This window comes from Petaurus breviceps, unplaced genomic scaffold, assembly GCF_028583685.1.
Source record: "Petaurus breviceps papuanus isolate PSGF00001 unplaced genomic scaffold, PetGlider_PUasm1.0 208, whole genome shotgun sequence".
Lineage (NCBI taxonomy): Eukaryota > Metazoa > Chordata > Mammalia > Diprotodontia > Petauridae > Petaurus > Petaurus breviceps.
Genome location: NW_027185852.1, coordinates 8,058,239 through 8,075,881, shown reverse-complemented (window position 1 = coordinate 8,075,881; position 17,643 = coordinate 8,058,239). Strand labels below are relative to the sequence as shown.

Sequence of the window (17,643 nt, the reverse complement as noted above, 5' to 3'; positions counted from 1 at the left end):
CAACATCCGAATAATATTTAATGTCGCGCCACATTTGATGTCTATACCACAGGTAGGAAAACCTGACAATTCTTTGTAGTTACAGTTTTACCTCCTGTAGGCGCCCTGGGTGGGGCATGGGCACAGCTCTAGGAGCAGACAGGATGATGGGGATGATGTGCTTCACCTAGTTCACATGTGCCTTCACTCTCCTCTTCGAGGCCTCAATATTTGGAATAACTGGAATAGCTAGAATTGATATGATTCCCTAAGGTTTGCCACAACAACCCTGGGAGGTAGGTGCTGGTATTATCCCCATTGGCCAATAAGGAAATGGAGGCAGAGGCAAAGGCAAAGTGACTTACCCCAGGTCACACAGCTAGGCATGTCTGAGGTCAGATTTGACCTCAGGTCTTCTTGGTTTCAAGTCCAATGCTCTGCACGCCCAGCTGCTTCTTGTGACATATCTTGGAGAGCTGAAATCTTTGGGAAGGCAACCTCCATTAAAATGCCAGACTTGTTTTTTTTTATGATCACCGTTATGTCTGGGCCATTGTCGGCAGCAGCTCAGTCTCTGATCATTCGCCCTTCGTGGCATCTCACACCCATCTATACACCTCGCCAGATCTGGCCCAGCAGCATCTATCTTCCTTCAGCGTCTCCCTCCTGAGCCCTCCCAGTCCAGCTCATTGGGCGAGTTCTCAAGGACATTTGAAGGTCCGTGTCTCGAGCGCTACCGTTTGTCATCTTAGTCCATGAAAGATGGAGCTTTCACACCACTGGGCCATGTCTCCCTAGCTATGTTTGCAATAGGTGCTAAATTTCTGAAGCCAGCACTGATGGGCTTCGTGGCTTCTACCGTCTTCTTGTGTCCTTGACAATAGCTCTTCTATCATTTCTTTATTGGTTCTTATTAATAATAGTGTTATTGGCATTATTCTTGTTGCTATTGTTCAGTCTGACTCTTTGTGACCCCATTCGGGGTTTTCTCGGCAAAGATACAGGAATATCTTTCCTTCTTCAGCTCTTTTTACAGATGAGGAAACTGAGACAAATATGGTTAAGTGACTTGCCCAGGGTCACACAGCTAGTTTGTGTCTGAGGCTGGATTTGAACTCAGGAAGATGAGTCTTCCAGCCCCAGGCCCAGCTCTCTATGCATATGGTGCCCCCAGCAGCTTTCATTATTATTACCAACTTTTGATTTCATTGCTTTAGGAAATTAGTGATAAACTCCCTCCCTGCAGCTCCTAGCTGGTGCAGTGGGTAGAGTGTTGCCCTGGCATTAGACCCCAGTTCAAATACTGCCTCAGCTGCTCACTGTGTGATCCCCTGCAGGGTGTCAAACCTCAGCCTCAATCTCCTCATCCATCAAGTGAGGATAAGAATAGTGTCTGCTTGTTGTAAGGGTCAGATGGCACAATGTTTTGAAATTGCTTAGCTTGGTGCTTGGCACATAGTAGGTCTTTAATAAGTACCTGCTTCCTCCCTCCCTCCCTTCCTTCCTTCCTTCCTTCCTTCCTTCCTTCCTCCCTTCCTTCCTCCCTCTCTTCCTTTCTCCCTCCCTCCATTCCTTCTTTCCTTCCTCCCTCCCTTCCTTCCTTCCTTCCTTCCTTCCTTCCTTCCTTCCTCCCTTAAACCCGTCATAAATTGTTTACTTTTTGGCTGACATTGGGACATAAAATGTTTGTCAGTTTGATTGCTGGGCAATCAAACTGACAAACATTTTATAAAGTGTCTACTTTGTGGCTGACATTGGGACATAAAATGAGAAAAACCCCTGCCGTCCATGGGAGTGTGCCAGGCCAGGACTGAGCCTTGTAGTTGATACCTGCTAGATAGGACAGGACGAGTATTCTTTAGGTCTCTTTATTAGCGTGGTGCCACCAATCCCATTGACAACCATGATTTCACCAGGTCAGGGATTTCCCAAGGAAGAAACTCCCTTGGAGTTCATTCAGCCAATGTTTAAAACCAACCCTTCTTTGAAACACGGGAGTCAATCAATCAATTAATCCAATCAGCTTCGGTTCTTTCCCCCTCGGTCATCCACTATATGTCAAATCTGGTCAGTTGGATGTCCACATCTCTGGCATCTGGTCACTCCTTTCCGTGTCCAGCAGATGAACCCATGTTCCTCCTTCATCTCTCCTCTGGACCCCTGGCCTGGCCTCCTCACTGGTCTCTTTTACATTGCTGACCTCCGCTACCAGCACCTTGGAGCTGCCAGAGCTGTCATCATACAGTGCAAAGGTCAAAGGCGTCATTTAAAAATGTGGAAAGGTCAGCAAACCTGGTGTTCAGAGGGTCTGGATTCAGAGCCTGGCTTATTGGGTCATGACCCTGACCAGGTCATTCGACGTCCTTGGGCCTGTTGCCTCATCTATCAAAGGAGGGGGTCAGACTAGACCTAGAGGGTCCCTGTGAGCCCCAAACCTATAAGCCTGTGCCAGTGTGCCTCCTTCCCAGAAGGAGATTGCCAGGGAGCATCTGAGCTTCCCGAATCGAGTCAAGAACCTGCACGATCGTTTTGGCTTTGCTACAGATTTCCTCTGTGGCCTCAGCCAGACTCCCCACCCTCTCTTGACCTTCATCTCTTCATTTGGCTCTGGTGACAGGGGGCCTGGGTTCCTTCCCTGCCTTGGATGCTTTCCATTAGTGTGACCTTAGGCAAGTCCCTTAATTTAATTCAGTGAACATTTTAAAAGCACTCACTCTGTGCCAGGCACTGTGCCAAGGCTACAAAGAGAGGTAAAAGATAGTCCCTGCCCTCAAGGAGTTTACAATCTAATGGGGAGACAGCACGCAAACAAATACAGAGGGGAGGCACTGGGATTAGGAGACATTGGGGAGGCTTCCCACAGCAGAAGGGACATGGTAGTCAAATCGGGGAGGGAGAGCGTTCCAGGAATGGAGAACCACCAGAGAAAATGAAAGACGTGGGGTCCTGCCCCTTTGATTCTCCGAGCCTCCGTTTTCCCATTTCTATAAAATGAGAAGGTTGGACCCGAAGACCTCCCCAAACCCAACTCAAAGGTACTTGAGAAACAGCAAAATAAATAAGCACACAACGTAAACTAGAGAGCCCAGCAGGTCCCTTGTGGTCACTTCTCATTTCAGTTGCTTCCAGCGCCTCATGGCCCCACTGGGGTTTTTCTGGCAGAGATACTGGGGTGGTTGGCCATCTCCTTCTCCAGCCCATTTGGAGGAGGAGGAAGCTGACTCAGGGTGAAGTGACTTGCCCAGGGTCACCCAGCTAGGAAGTTTCCTGAGGCTGAATTTGAATTCAGGTCCTCCTGACTCTAGACATGGTGCTTTATCCACTGGGGACCTTTCCTGTTCTCAGTCTATGATCCTCTGATGTCTAAAGTGAAGGTGCTTATTGAGATCAGCTGGAAAGCTCCAAAGTTCTCTCTCTCTCTCCTCTAGCCCGGCTCCTCTCAAAAAAAATGCTTCAAAAAAACTGAACAAACAGGAAAGGATTCGCTCAAATTCCCTTTGGGATGCCATGGGGTCCAGCCTAAAATTCAAGAATTATCCGTGTATTTTGAACAGATGCCGTTTCCCAGCGTCTCGAAGTCACACTGCCTACATCTCCATCCTCCTCCTCCTCTGCCTCCTCTCCCCAGATTCTCACCATTCTTCCCCTCCATCGACCATCACTTTGTCTTCCAGGCCCCAAACAGGCCTCCCTGGGCCTGCTCCTCTGTTTATAGGGTCTTTCTTTAGGATTCAAACTTCCTGAGGGCAGAGACTGTCTTGCTAGTTTGCATTCGTACCCACTGTGGGCTTGGGGTATGTAAGCACACGGCAAATGCCCAATAAATGCCTTCCCACTCATTCATTCATGCACACACGCACTCCTGCATGAACGCACTTGGTTCCGGGGTCTAGACTAGGTGCTGGTGGGGTATGAATGGAAGGGTAATTGCTGAAGGCCCAGACAGCTGAGCTGAATCAATCATTCAACAAAAGGTATAAACGAAAGGTAAATAAATCCTTAATAATTTGAGAGAAATCGATGATTTGATAATCAGGTAAATAGAGAAGAATGAAACATACCTGCGGGCTATAGACCAAGCAGCTAGCCTGCCCGGGACCAGGCATTTCAGTACCTGGGCAGTGGGATGGTGGTTGGAGCCAGTGATGAAGGACTCCAGAAAGGGAGCTGTCCTTGGCAGGGGAGGGAGACAGTCTCAGAGTCTCTGTCTTTGTCTTTCTCCCCCCTTCCCCCCTTCCCTACTGACCAGGTTACAACCTGGAGAATCTGAAAGATTGGAAGGTCCAGCTGCGGCTACCAGATCAATTGGGAAGCTTCACTCAAAGATGGCATCACTTTCAGGGATTGCCCTTTGTGACCCTGAGAAGTGCTGGCTCATGGGCCCTACAAAGACACCCACTCTCAGGGCCCAGAAGAACCAAACGCTTCACCTGTGGGGATTCTACTCTACTTTCTATAGAAACCTGGCATATTCAAGGACAGGGTGTGCCCTGATTCATGGGGAATGTCTTGTACTAATTGTTGTTATAAAAACAGCTTAATAAATACCCTTTCTCAATGCTAATTAAATCTGATTGACTAATAATCAAAGGGAAGAACATTTGGGGGCCCCTGAGTGGGCAGTATAAATGTAGGCTCTTCACAGCCCCTCATCCCTGATGGGGAGGAAGAGGCAGCAGTCCTCTGGGAACCTGGCTCACCAAAGTGCAGACCCAGTGAGTAACTCAGTGGGGAAACCACACACACAGAAGCTCAGCTACAAACTCATTTGCTGTATACTGTTGTATTGGAGGGAGATAAATATAAATGTGTGTATGGGCACGTATGTACATTGCATGTATATGTGCGTGTCTACATAGAGAGCTGTAACCACTTTGGTCTGGACTTGTCATTTCATACTCAGGCAGCTCTTGATGGGGAAATTTACTCCATTGTGCACACCAGAATTTTGTACTTATAGATTTGTCATTTATAGTTTCATAGATTTAGGACACTAGGAAACAACGACAGAATTACAGCAGGAAGAGGCCTTTGGAGGGACAATAACTTGGCTCTGAAGACAAAAGGAAAAAGTACACTTCTCTGCCATGTTTGCAGAGGTTGGAGCCATGGAGAGAATATTACAAATATTATTAGACAGAGGAGATGAGACGGTTCATTTGGCTAAGCTACTTTTTTCCCTTAATCTTTTCTTACAAAGCATGGCTTCCTGGATGGGGGGTAGGTAGAGGGACATTCAAGAATTAAGGTGAAGAATTAAGATTTTTTTTTAATATCAATAAAATGCTTTAATTTTTTTTAAATGTGTCTGTTCACTGGAACTACTGGCCTCATTTTCCTTGCTTTATCACTCTATGTATTAGACCTGTGTTGTGGTTCAATCATTTTTCAGTCCTGTCTGACTCTTATAAGCCCCATTTGGGGTTTTCTTGGCAAAGATACTGGAGTGGTATGCCATTTTCTTCTCCAATTCATTTTACAGATGAGGGAACTGAAGCAAATAGGGTTAAGTGACTTGCCCAGGGTCACACAGCTAGTATCTGAGGCCAGATTTGAACTCAGATCTTGACTTCTAGTTGGGTGCTCTATCCACTACACCTATGTTTTTTCACACAAAAAAGGAATTTGGTAGAGTACTTTCTCTGTTTTTGAGAATAATTTGTATTATACAGGTGCTTGTTATCCTTTGATGGCTTTTTTAAAACACATACTCTCTTATTGATAACCATGTGGTTGTGAATCTTGGAATGCCACCATCTAGCAACCCAGAGGAGGAGAGTTGCAATGTGGGTACGAGTAGAACACCAACATATTTCCAATGATGAACTTTGTACAAGAGGAATATCACCATAGAAATGTGTGATCAGAAGAGGAGAAAGTATCCACACTGATGAAAGTATAGGTCCATGGGATGTCAGATTTTGAGCTAGAGGGGCCTTATCAACCACCCAATCTCATTTAACAATAAGCAAACACTTTCAGAGAGCTGGGGTGGTTTGCCCAGACATAGAGGTGTCAGAGCTGGGATTTGAACCCAGGTCACAGATCCATTGAAGTACCGAAGAAAGTTTGTCTAGTTATTTTTAGTGTAAGGTTCTATAGTTTTTTCTTTCCAAGAGAGCTCATCTTAGGGATGGGTCCTATAAGCAAGGGCAGCTTATATAAAATCAATTCAATATTCCATATATAACTGATTATATCAAATCAATCCATCAAAGCATATAAGAGATACTTTTGCCCATGAATGGACCAGATCTTCAGGGACAGTTTTTAAAAGCCAAACGAGACAGTCTACAGATCTCCTTTTGTTTCAGTGACATAAGAGGTCCTTCAATCACTTTCTATTCCTTTCTTTTTTTGGTCTCTTTCCAAAGAGCCATGGTTTCTAGGTCACTGATGTTTTTCCCATGAAGTGGAAAAATAAACCATCCTCAAGTTATCACACTATTTTCTGGAAGGTTTTATGGCTCACTTTTTTCTATTTGAATTTCACATTCAGCATTGCAAAAGGAAAGAAGAAAACAGGAAGTGACTTCTGGAATAGAATAAGAATACAGTCATATCCATTAATAGCAACGGGTCGCAATCTGCACTAACAAAGAGGTGACCCACACTGCTGAGATCATGCCTCCATCAGAGCCCCAAAGAATTAATTAAGTAATGAGAATTAATAGCTCACTTTTACAGTAATAAGAGATCTAGCATTTTCCAATGACACAATCCTTTACATCCGTTAATTCATTTGCTCTGAACAGCAGCCCTGTGAGGTCTGTACTACAAATGTTAGCTCCATGTTATAGATGAGGAAACTGAGACTCAGAAAACTAACACGTCTTAAGTTCCCACAGTTAGTGACTAGAAGAGTTGAGGCTTGGACTCTGGTGTTTTTGCTCTCAGTCTAGTGCTCTTTCAGACTGGGATCTTTTCCTTCCTCTAATTTACAGCAAATCAAATGGAAAGAGAAACTATGACAAGTGTGATTTGGATAAGATTTTAAAGCCGACGTAATGGTTGGTAGAAAGCATTACATCTGAAGCTGGGAGCCCTGAATTTGGGTCCTGACCTTCCACTTACTGGGTAAGTGACTGTGGCCAAGTCATTTCCCTCCTTGAGTCTATGGCCCCATTTATCAACCAAAAGAAAAAAGAATAATTGAGTTTGACATGAAACAAGCCAGTGGGGTCTTCTATAGTCAAGCTCCTTTTCTGTGATGATGTTGGAATCTTCACATTGGGACTCATTCCCATCCCAGGACCAAATGGGAGGCAGTTAAGATGGCCCTTCAAAAGATTACCCTGACCCAAATGCATTTTGCAGAAATCTGTTCTTGAAGCAATATGCTTTTAAAAGAATTCAAGAATTTATTTTCTAGGCATTTGATAGAAGAGGCTGGACAGTTTTCATGTTGCTTTAATATTTAGGAAGAGAAAGGAAAAAGTTGCATTCATTAGAAGAAAGGAGGGAAAGTACCTGGAGGGGGGGAAGGAGAGACCTTGGAAAGGTCACCTCTCCCCTCCATGCCCCCATCATGCTTTTGGCTGAAGAATGGCCTTGCCAGCTTCTAAGGTCTTCCCATCTTCCCATCTGAGTCTGAGCTGAATCCCTAGGTCAGTGGATGGCAGTGGCTGTCTATGGATGCAATGACAGATGGACATAGACTTACTATGCTTAAGGAACATTTCTTCACAACCTGACATAGGAGAAAACCATCTCCATTAGCTCCACAGCTAGCTTGGTCATGTGTCTGGCCCAACACGAGTCCATTTTCCTCTGGTTTCTGTACGTGTTTGTGGGAGAGTATGTCATAGATTTTGGGGGGGATGTTTTGTACTAACTCATTGTACCAGATTAATAAGCACCCCTTTCTAAAGGCAGCTTAAGGTTGTCTGAGTAAATGATCCTCAACTAATAGTCTTGGGGATGGGGGGGGGCATTTCTTTTCCTAAGCACAGGTGTCCAAAGGGCAATCATGACATGGGCTTTTCAAGAATGGTTACCCTGGTAACCTTAGTGTTGGCTTCACTTAGGAGGAGCCTTCAGTGGCCATTACAGCTTTCCTTAGATGAAAATGACCAGCAGGAGGAAGCTAAGCCTTGACTTGCCTCACCAGAAGATATTTGCTTTGAGGGAGTTGTCTGACAGTGCAGAACTGAGAGAGGTGAAATGCCAATTCAGCAGTATCACAAAATGCCTCATGCTTGACATTTAGAGCATCAACTTTCCAGGAAAGTACAATAATAGTTACAAGTTACCACTTTATGTTCAGGTCTCAAAGCAAGTGTCTGAGTCTTTTGTGAGTTTTTCACCGGTTGCTTTTGAGTGGGGGAAATAAATAGCCGTCCTCTACTTGTTCTGCATAATAGAGTGATTGCATACTTTTCTACTCTCTCAAGGGGAGACCCTAGCCATGAGCCGGACCTAAGCTTTAAGTGCTCCAGAGGGAGACCCCTCCTCTCTCCAGAGGCCATGATCCTCCAGGAGCATGTCGGTCCCCGTAGGGAGGTCTAGATCGAGGGGCCTCTTCAGTGGGAGTGAGTGCTCTAGCCCAGCTGAGTTGTTATAAGCATTTCTGTGATCTCATTCTGTAAGTCTCCAAGGCTATGGCCTATTCATGTTTCTGATACTCTATCATTCTTTTCCATATTCTTCCACAGAGGATCAACCCAGCTGCCTATTGGCCTTCCTTTATGTCTCTTTAAACAGTGTCCAGGGGCGGCTAGGTGGCACAGTGAATAGAGCACCAGGCCTGGAGTCAGGAGGACTTGAGTTCAAATTTGTCCTCAGACACTTGACTTTTACTACTAGTTGTGTGACCTTGGGCAAATAAACAGAGCGTCCAAAAAGTCTTAGTGTACTAAAAGCACACTTAGAGCATGCCTCATATTTCCTTGGGCAAACTTGGTCCCTCCATATCTCTTACCCCTCACTCTTGCTATATGATTGATCGATCTCCTTTTCCTTAATGATTCCCTCATATCTCTCCTTGAATGTAGATCAAGTCTGGAAATAAGTCTCTGACAGGAATATGTTCTCCAATAACACCTTCAATTTCAATAAGACAAAAGGCTGGAAGCTGGGAGGCATGCACACCTGGGTGGGGGTGGTTGGGAGAATACAGAGGAAAGGGGTGTGGATGGGACAGACAGAAGGGTGAATGCATAGTGCACAACTTTTCCCGTGGCTAGTCCCTCACATCATCTGAAAGGCACCTCTGGAATGTACTAACCCCTGGGCCAGAACACAGCCACAGAACAGAGTGTGCATTGCTCTCTTGGTCTATGGCCTGTACAGTATCTACCTCGACCTGCCCTCATTAACACAGTGTTCTATAAGAAAAGATCCCACGTGAGCCAGCCACCCACATAGATGGAGGCTCACTGACCAGCCCACTCTTCCTTCATCTACCAAAATAAAGTAGTGGCTTCTTAAAGCTCTGACCTCAACACTTCTCCTTTCCCTCTCAAAAGTCTCCTTGCTCTTATAGTAGGGACAAGGCACCTAGGCATTTCATGGTTCCCTAATTGTTGATCTTCTCAATTCCATCACAAGCTTCTGGAGGTCAGAAACCATATCTTATGTCACAGACTCTTTTTTTTTTAAGGTTTAAGTAACTAATCCTGAGATTAGATTTTTTCTTTTTTTTTTAAATTTATTTAATTTTCAATATTCACTTCCATAAGATTTTGAGTTCCAAATTTTCTTCCCCTCCCTCCCCTTCCCCCATCCCAAGACAGCATGCAGTCTGATGTAGGCTCTACATGGACATTTATATTAAATATATTTTCACATCAGTCACGTTGTAAAGAATAATTAGAACCAATGTGAGGAACCATGAGAAAGAAGAAATCAAAACAAAAAAAGAGCAAATAGACTGCTTCGCTCTGCGTTCAGACTGCAAAGTTCTTTCTCTGGATGTGGCTGGCATTGGCCATCATGAGTCTTTTGGAATTGTCTTAGATCCTGGCATTGCTGAGAAGAGCCAAGTCTATCAAAGTCAGTCACTGCACAATACTGTGGTTACTCTGTGCAACGTTCTCCTGGTTCTGCTCCCCTCACTCAGCATCAGTTCATCCAGGTCTTTCCAGGTTTTTCTGGAGTCCGCCTGCTCATCATTTCTTACAGCGCAGTAGTATTCCATTACATTCATACACCACAACTTGTTCAGCCAATCCCCACTTGGTGGGTGTCCCCTTAACTTCTAATTTTTGGCCCCCACAAAAAGAGCTGCTACAAATATTTTTGCACGTGTGGATGCTCAGTACGTCACAGACTCTTGAGAGACCACAGTGAAGCAGAAAGAAAGCCAGAGCTAAAATCAGGAAGAGCAGGGTACCGATCCCATCTCAGGCAGTAACTGGGGGGCTGCAGACAGGTCACTTGATGACCCTGAGCCTCAGTTTTCTCCTCTGGGAAACGGACATAAGAGTACCTGCAATACACAACTTCCAGGGCTGTCGTGTGTATCAAGTGAGCTACAATAGATGTCAAGTGCTTCGTAAAGTGTAAAACTATAAAGGTTAACCATTATTCATTCATCTGAGATCCTGGAGGGCTCCAGAGTCCAGCCCACGATGCCTGAATATGCTGCTATCTCCAGAATGTGGTCAGCCAGTGAGAAAGAACCCAGTACCTCCTGAGGCATCCATGCCACTTGGGGCTAATTCTAATTGGTAATAAAAATAATAATAGCACTTCAAGGTCTGGACAAATATTAGCTCATTTAATCCTTACATCCGTGATTTTATAAATGAAGAAACGAGACTGACAAAGGTTAAGCCGCTTGCCCAGGGTTATACTACTAGTAGATGCCTGAGGCTGGATTTGAACTCAGGTCTTCCTGATGCTCTATCCACGGTGCCACATAGCTTCCTGACATAAGCTTAAATCTCCGTCTTTGTGTCTTCCTCCATTACGTCTAGTTACGTTCTGTGGAGGAAGATGGGACAAGTCTAGGAGCCCTTTCCCATGAAAGCTCTTAAAAGAAAAAGGTAGCACCCCTGTCCTTGGGCCAGTCCTTCTGGGATACCGTAACCCTCATTGTCCTGGTTTGCCTCTTGTCAAACTCAAACAGAAATGGGGACCACTAAACTGCAGATGAGGATCCCTGCTGTCCGTGCACTGACTTAGAGACCACACATTAACATTATCTATGCTCTGCTGTATTTTATTTATTGTGAGCTATTTCCTAATTTCATTTTTAATATGGTTCAGGCCTCGCTTGAGGGAACAAACCCTCTTGTTTGACATTTCTGTTCTAGAGGCTTTCCAACTTTTCATTATCCTTCTTAAAATCTGATGAACAAAACTGAAACATAATTACCCTAAATGTGGTCTGAATGGGTCAATCGCTTCCTTAGTCCTGGATGTTAGACCTCCCTTAATTCAGCCCAAGATCACATTAGCTTACTTGGCTGATGAACTGGTGATCTATCTGGAGCTTGTGATCCACTAAGTTCCCCAGATCTTCTTCAGTTGAACTGGCTAGCCATACCCCTCTCATCTCAGCCTTACGATGTTGATTTTTTTAAAAGGAAGCGAGGTGGTACAGTGGCTAAAGGTCTGAACCTAAAGGAAGAGAGAGCTAAGTTCAAATCCAGTCTTAGAGAAATCTAGCTGAGTGACCCTGGGCAAACCATTTTACCTGTGTCTGCCTCAGTTCCCTCCTCTTAAAATGGGGATAATAAAAGCAGTTTTTTCACAGGTTTGTTTTAAGGATCAAATGAGTTAATAAGTATAAAACACTTCATAAATATTAGATATTATCATTTAAACTTGAGTAGGAGTGTATATTTATCCCTGTAACAATTCACCCAATAGCCTATTGAGACCTTACTTTCCTAATCCAGACACTACTTTCCTATTCATGACTTTCTGAGTCAATTGACAGACATCAGGCATCCACGTCCCAGCTTGGTGCCTGTCTCTGAGTTATTAACAAAAATGTGAAAGGGCACAGGGATGAGCCCAGCCCAGGATGGTGGTGGGTGCCCTGGAAGCCTGCCTTCCAGGACCCAGAGCCATGAACCAGTCACCATCGGGTCCAGCCCTTTGACCACTCTTGGAACAAACCAAGGGAGTGATCATCTGCTCCATCCCTCCATCTTGGCCCCAGGACAGCATGGGAGGCTTCATCAAGGCTTGCTGAACTCGAGGTAAACTCTGTTTTCTGCTGCTCTACCCATCCAATATCCCTTTCCACAAGGGAAATGAGGCTGGCCCGGCATGACCTCTTCTCCTGAAGCCGAGCTGGCTCTCTGTGATCACCACTTCCTTTTCTCGAGGCTCATTAATTACCCCGTTAAAAATACATTCTGGAATTTTACCAGGAATCCAGGTCAAGCTCACAGGCCTAGGGTTTACAACTTTCAGTCTACTCCTTGGAAAAAAGGGCCTATTGGCTCTTCTGACTGGCAGCCCCTCTCCTGTCTGCCATGATCTTTCAGATGTCTCTGAGGGGGGCTAAGGAGTCACATTCCCCAGTTATTGCAGGGGCTTGGGCTATCCTTCTGGACCTGGCAACTTTGACTTTGTGGAAATCTAAGCTCCTGGGGAGTCAAAATGGTCTCATTTTCATGCTTATGTCCCTGGAGCCTAACACAGTGGGCACGAAAAAATGTTGATTGATCGACCAAGGACAGCTCAGGAATCTTCCTTCTCAGTTTGAGCTTTAACCCTTTCTTTGTCATCTTGGTTTGGTTTTCTTCTTTTCCCTTGGTTTAATATTCTCCTTTGTAGGAAGGATGTTGACAAGAGCTTCACAGAATAGGGAAGGAAAGGATGAGGTGTGCTCAGAATTACTGGAGGAAATACTTACCTCAATGAACTCACTGGTTCACTGTGGAGTATTAGAGTAGATTCCAGACCTTTCTAGGTTGGTAAAACCACCAAAGCCTACACTCTCATCTAACTAGACCTCAAGAACCTGGGATCATGGTGTGCCCTCCCCACTATAACAAGACTCTTGGTGGAAACTGTTAATGTGACTCCTGAATCTGCTTCCAAACATTTTAAAATTCTGTACATCATTATATAAAGATGCCTACAGAAATCAGGGAAGGCTTCCAGTCCCTTGCATGGACTCCCAGAGTCGAACTCAAGAAGACGTGTGGACACAGTCATGTGATGGCTTTGTCATGGATGAGCAATGAAGGGCACCATTTGAGGGAACATCCACAGATGAAATCCCAGGCTCAATGGGGCATGTGATCATAGCCATCAGCAAGCATTTATTAAGGCTTGGATTGGAATGAGCATTGGCCACTGTGTTCGGAGTACAGGAGCCCGCTAGGACCCACTGGGATAATTGACCTTTACAGATGGCACTAAAGCTAATATTGGCTTTAGCTGAGAATGTTTTAATGGCTGAAATATTTAATGGCAATTCAAAATTAATTTCTTGTTCTCGTGCAACTCAGCTGTCATAAAAATCGCTTTTGCATATTAGCGTATAAAGAACCAAGTTAGTGCATACAGTAACTAAACTGGCACCGGTATATCTATGTGGCATGAATGGACATGTTGGCATGATTTCCACAGCCAGGAAACTCCCTAATTCCTCAGCAATCACAGTCTCTACAACTGTCGGCTTTCCTTGTTAAAGGTGTTTGTCTAACATTTTGATTTTGGGTTAACAAAAAAACTGGAAAAAAGAAGTCAGTGCTCATGGACAAACCAAACATGCACATGAATGTAATGGAATATTACAACAATATTAAGAAACGACAATCTGAGGAATTCTTTTTTATAAGAATCCTTGAAAGGATTGATGTGAGGCATGAATATGCTGTGCTGTGAAATGGCCCAACCCTTCTGGAAAACAAATTGAAATTCTGCAAGAAAGATCACTAAGCTCTCCATGCTCCTTGACCCAGACATTTTATTACCGGGCATATAACCCAACAAGGTTGAAAACAGAAAGGACCATCCCACAGACACCAAAATATTCAGAGCTTTTGTGGGAACAAGGAACTGGAAATAGATAATGTGTCCACTAATTGGAAAATGGCTAAACAAACTGTAGCATTATGATGGGACGGTTTTCCTTCACCCTAAGTAATGAATATGAAGTCAGAGAAGCATGGGGAGACCTATGTGAACTGATGAAGAGTGAAGACAACATGATCAGGAAAAGAAAGTCAAACAGGAAGAACAAACCCCCTAAACTTCTCACGGTGCAATTTGTAATGATGCTAGCCACAAACAAGAAGTGAGACAACCGACTTCCTCCCCTTCTTCACAGAGATAGGTGACCATGTTTGTGAAACATTCTACATTCAGTGCTGCCAGACTCAGTGAGTGAGCTTGTTGATATTTTATCCTCTTTTTAATTCCTCACATCAAGGGATGGTTCACTGGAGAGTGCAGCAGGAGATATTTATTTGGAAGTGAAAGTGACAGCAAAATAAAAGTCAGCAATGACATTTTTTAAAAAAAAATCAATGTGAAGCACTAATATACTATGCTATGAGTTCATTTCATCCTTCTCGAGAAACAAATAAACAAACTTGAAATTACGCAAGAAAGGTCACAAAACTGCCCACAGTCATTTACTCAGACATTTCCACTACTGGCTGTATTACCAAATGATATCGAAGAAAGAAAAAAAAGCACTATATGCACCATAATATTCATAGTAACACTTTATTTTGTGGCAGTAAAAAATAGGAAACTGAGTGCCCATTGATCAGACAATGGCTGTACAAATTGTGGTTTAAGAAGGCAATGAGGGGCGGCTAGGTGGTGCAGTAAATAGAGCAGTGGCCCTGGAATCTGGAGGACCTACGTTCAAATCCGGCCTCAGACATTTAACACAAAAAAAACTAGCCGTGTGACCTTGGGCAAGTCACTTAACCCCAAATGCCCTCCAAAAAACAAACAAAAAAACAAAAACCAAAAGAAGGCAATGGAACATCATCTTGCCTTAAGAAACAACAAACTTGAGAAATTCAGAGAAACATGAGAAGACCGATGTGAATGGGTGCAGAATAAAAGAAGAGCAGCAGAATAAGTTTCCACAGTGACTGCAGTCATGCAAGGGAGAAAACTCTAGAAGGCAGTTGAACTCAGATGAATGACTATGTCCTGGAGAAGAGATGATAAAACCAAGTCTCAGATGAAATCTTGCCTTCTGAGAAAGCCTTTCTCTGTCATCCTTGGGGCTGGGATCTTCCTTTGTAACGATCTCCAATTTGTCCTGTGTTGTTTATATACACATAGTTGAGTGCATTTTGTCTTCCCCATTAAATTGGGAACATCTTGAGGGCAGGGATCTGTTCTTGCCTTTCTCTGTAACCCCAGAGAAATTGTGCCTGACACATAATAAATGTTTGTTGACTTTATAGGGGTGGGGATGACAGGAGCAGAATGTTACATATGATAATTATTGTGTTGAACTGTTCACCTAAATGTTCCAAGAGCTCCAAGATCGAAGGGCCACTTGGGGAAATAATTATAGTGTAAAAAGCAAAACTTTAAAAGCTAATAAATAAAAACAAATAAAAGCATCCTGCCCTCTGCCATGCTCAAAAACATATCAGAATTACAAACCACATTAAACTTAAGTTCAACACTATTGAAATCAGTGATAATTTTAATAGAATCCAGTGTACAAAAAAGGTGGTAAGTGTGCAAAACAGCCTAGTGGGTCCTTTCCATGATCCCTGGGAGCATTCCAGAGATCCACACAAAGAGGGAATAACTTGCATCAACCCAGAAAATTATAAACGTAAGGATTAAAAGCAGAGATCTGTGGAGAAAGAGGAGCCGCTTACCCGGACACTTTTGGCAAGCGATCAAAGGCAGCTGCAGTGACAGGGGCCAGATGGAGATCAAATGACAAGTCTGGGTTCCTAATGATCTCCAGCATTCTGGCAAAGGGGTGGGGGGCGGGGAGAGAGGGCGACAGTTAGGGGAAGTGGGAGGGACCAGCTTTATGCCCCCCCCCCCCCCTCCCCAACCGCGCGCCAATCTGCAGCCCATCGGCTTTATTTGACGTCAGCTAAAACCTTCTGAAACATGACATGCTGACCAGCTGTTGGAGCCTGGAAAGAGGCCGCTCCTCACCCACACTGCCCTCCCCGTCCTCCCCCTCCCGGCCAGTTCGCAAGGAGCTACCAGTTAATCTGTGTGCCCTGCAGCAAGGAGAATCCAGATGTTGCTGCTGGTGGCGATGATCCGAACAGAGCTGAAAACACAGGAAACCCCCCAGGAGAAAATGAAACGAAGCACATTCTGCAGGAAACTCGTGGGCCACCTCGAACACGGCTCTCCTGGCCAGACTTCTTAAAAGGAGTCTCTTCCTGCAACTTCCAACCCTGCCCCACTCCCCACCAGCCCACCCACTCATTCCTCCACCCTTTGCAAAGCAGCATTTGCCCTCAGCCCTCAGCCACCCAACCAACGGCTACATCCACAGCCTCCTCGCTGCCCTCACTGTCCTGAACTTTCTGAAGTGTTTAGCATCAGCCACCTCCAAAATCCTCTGGCTAAAAACTCTCTTCTTTTGAATTATATGACACTGTGGTCACTGGTTGTCCTCCGACCTCTCTGACCAATCCTCTCCCATCTCTTTCATTGATTCTCCCACAGCCTCTGGTGCCTCTCTCTATGGGTTCTGTTAGAAGCTTTTCATTTTCTCTCTACTCTTGTGATTTGATTTATTCCCACAGTTTAAACTATCACCGGCTCTACTTCTGAACTATATTTTTAAAAAGGCATGTGTATGTGTTGATATGTATATTATATATCATATTATTACACTATATTACAATATAGCATATTATTGCACTGTTATGGTATAATATAGTATAATATGCATTGTAATATAGTATATAATACATTATTACACTGATAATATACTACATATGCATATTGTGCATATATAGATACACACTATAATACATACATTACATTCTGGACCCCCAGATGAGAGCAGAATTTTCAATTGCTTCCTGAAAAAGAAAATTATTTTAAGACAAAAATCCACTCAGCTCCACAAGTATTGAAGTATTTATTGACAAACACAGCTAAGGGACAAAACCCCTCAAGGAATGGGGGCATCCTACCCAGGGTGCAAAAAGCAATGATAACAGGTCACAGAGAGAAAACGAAACCATTCGACTTTCATTTCAGCTCTGTTTTCTCTACAAGAATAATCTTCAGTAGGAACAGGGAAGAAAAGCCAGGAGAGGAGGAGGCCCAGGAGAATTAAGAACGAGTAAATACAGTTGCTACAGTTGGTGACCTTTGAAAAGTTGAGTTGGACCAATGTTGTCCTAACTTTCAGAAAAGGAAAAGAGAATTCTTTCAACTCCAAACCATGGGACTCTTGCAATTTCTGGCAAAATTCTACACCAAAATCTAGGCCACAGTGGTGTGTGTCTATACTCCCCGCTACTTGGAGGCTGAGGCTGAAAGATCTTTTCAGTTCTGGAGTTTTGAGCTGCAGTAGGTCAGGCCAATGTCGTCACAGCTTTAAGCTTAGCTTGAATGGGGTGAGCCCTGGGCATGGGACTCTACCAGGTTGCCTAAGGAGGAACAAACTGGACCAGGGGAGAAAATTAGGCAGGTCAAATGTCTTATGTCAATCACAACGAGACTGGGACCAGGAGCAGGGGTGTGTGTGTGTGTGTGTGTGTGTGTGTGTGTGTGTGTGTGTGTGTGTGT

The 17,643-nt window shown here is 44.2% G+C and overlaps 1 long non-coding RNA gene across 1 annotated transcript; it reads right to left on the bottom strand.

Moving 5' to 3' along the window:
* Positions 1-14,605: 14,605 nt before the first annotated feature.
* LOC138165151 (uncharacterized) lies at positions 14,606-16,321 on the bottom strand. The gene is made up of 3 exons (XR_011169278.1): positions 16,093-16,321; positions 15,750-15,845; positions 14,606-15,172 (listed from the first exon to the last, which is right to left on the bottom strand). It is a non-coding gene; the product is annotated as an uncharacterized lncRNA (long non-coding RNA).
* Positions 16,322-17,643: the final 1,322 nt, after the last annotated feature.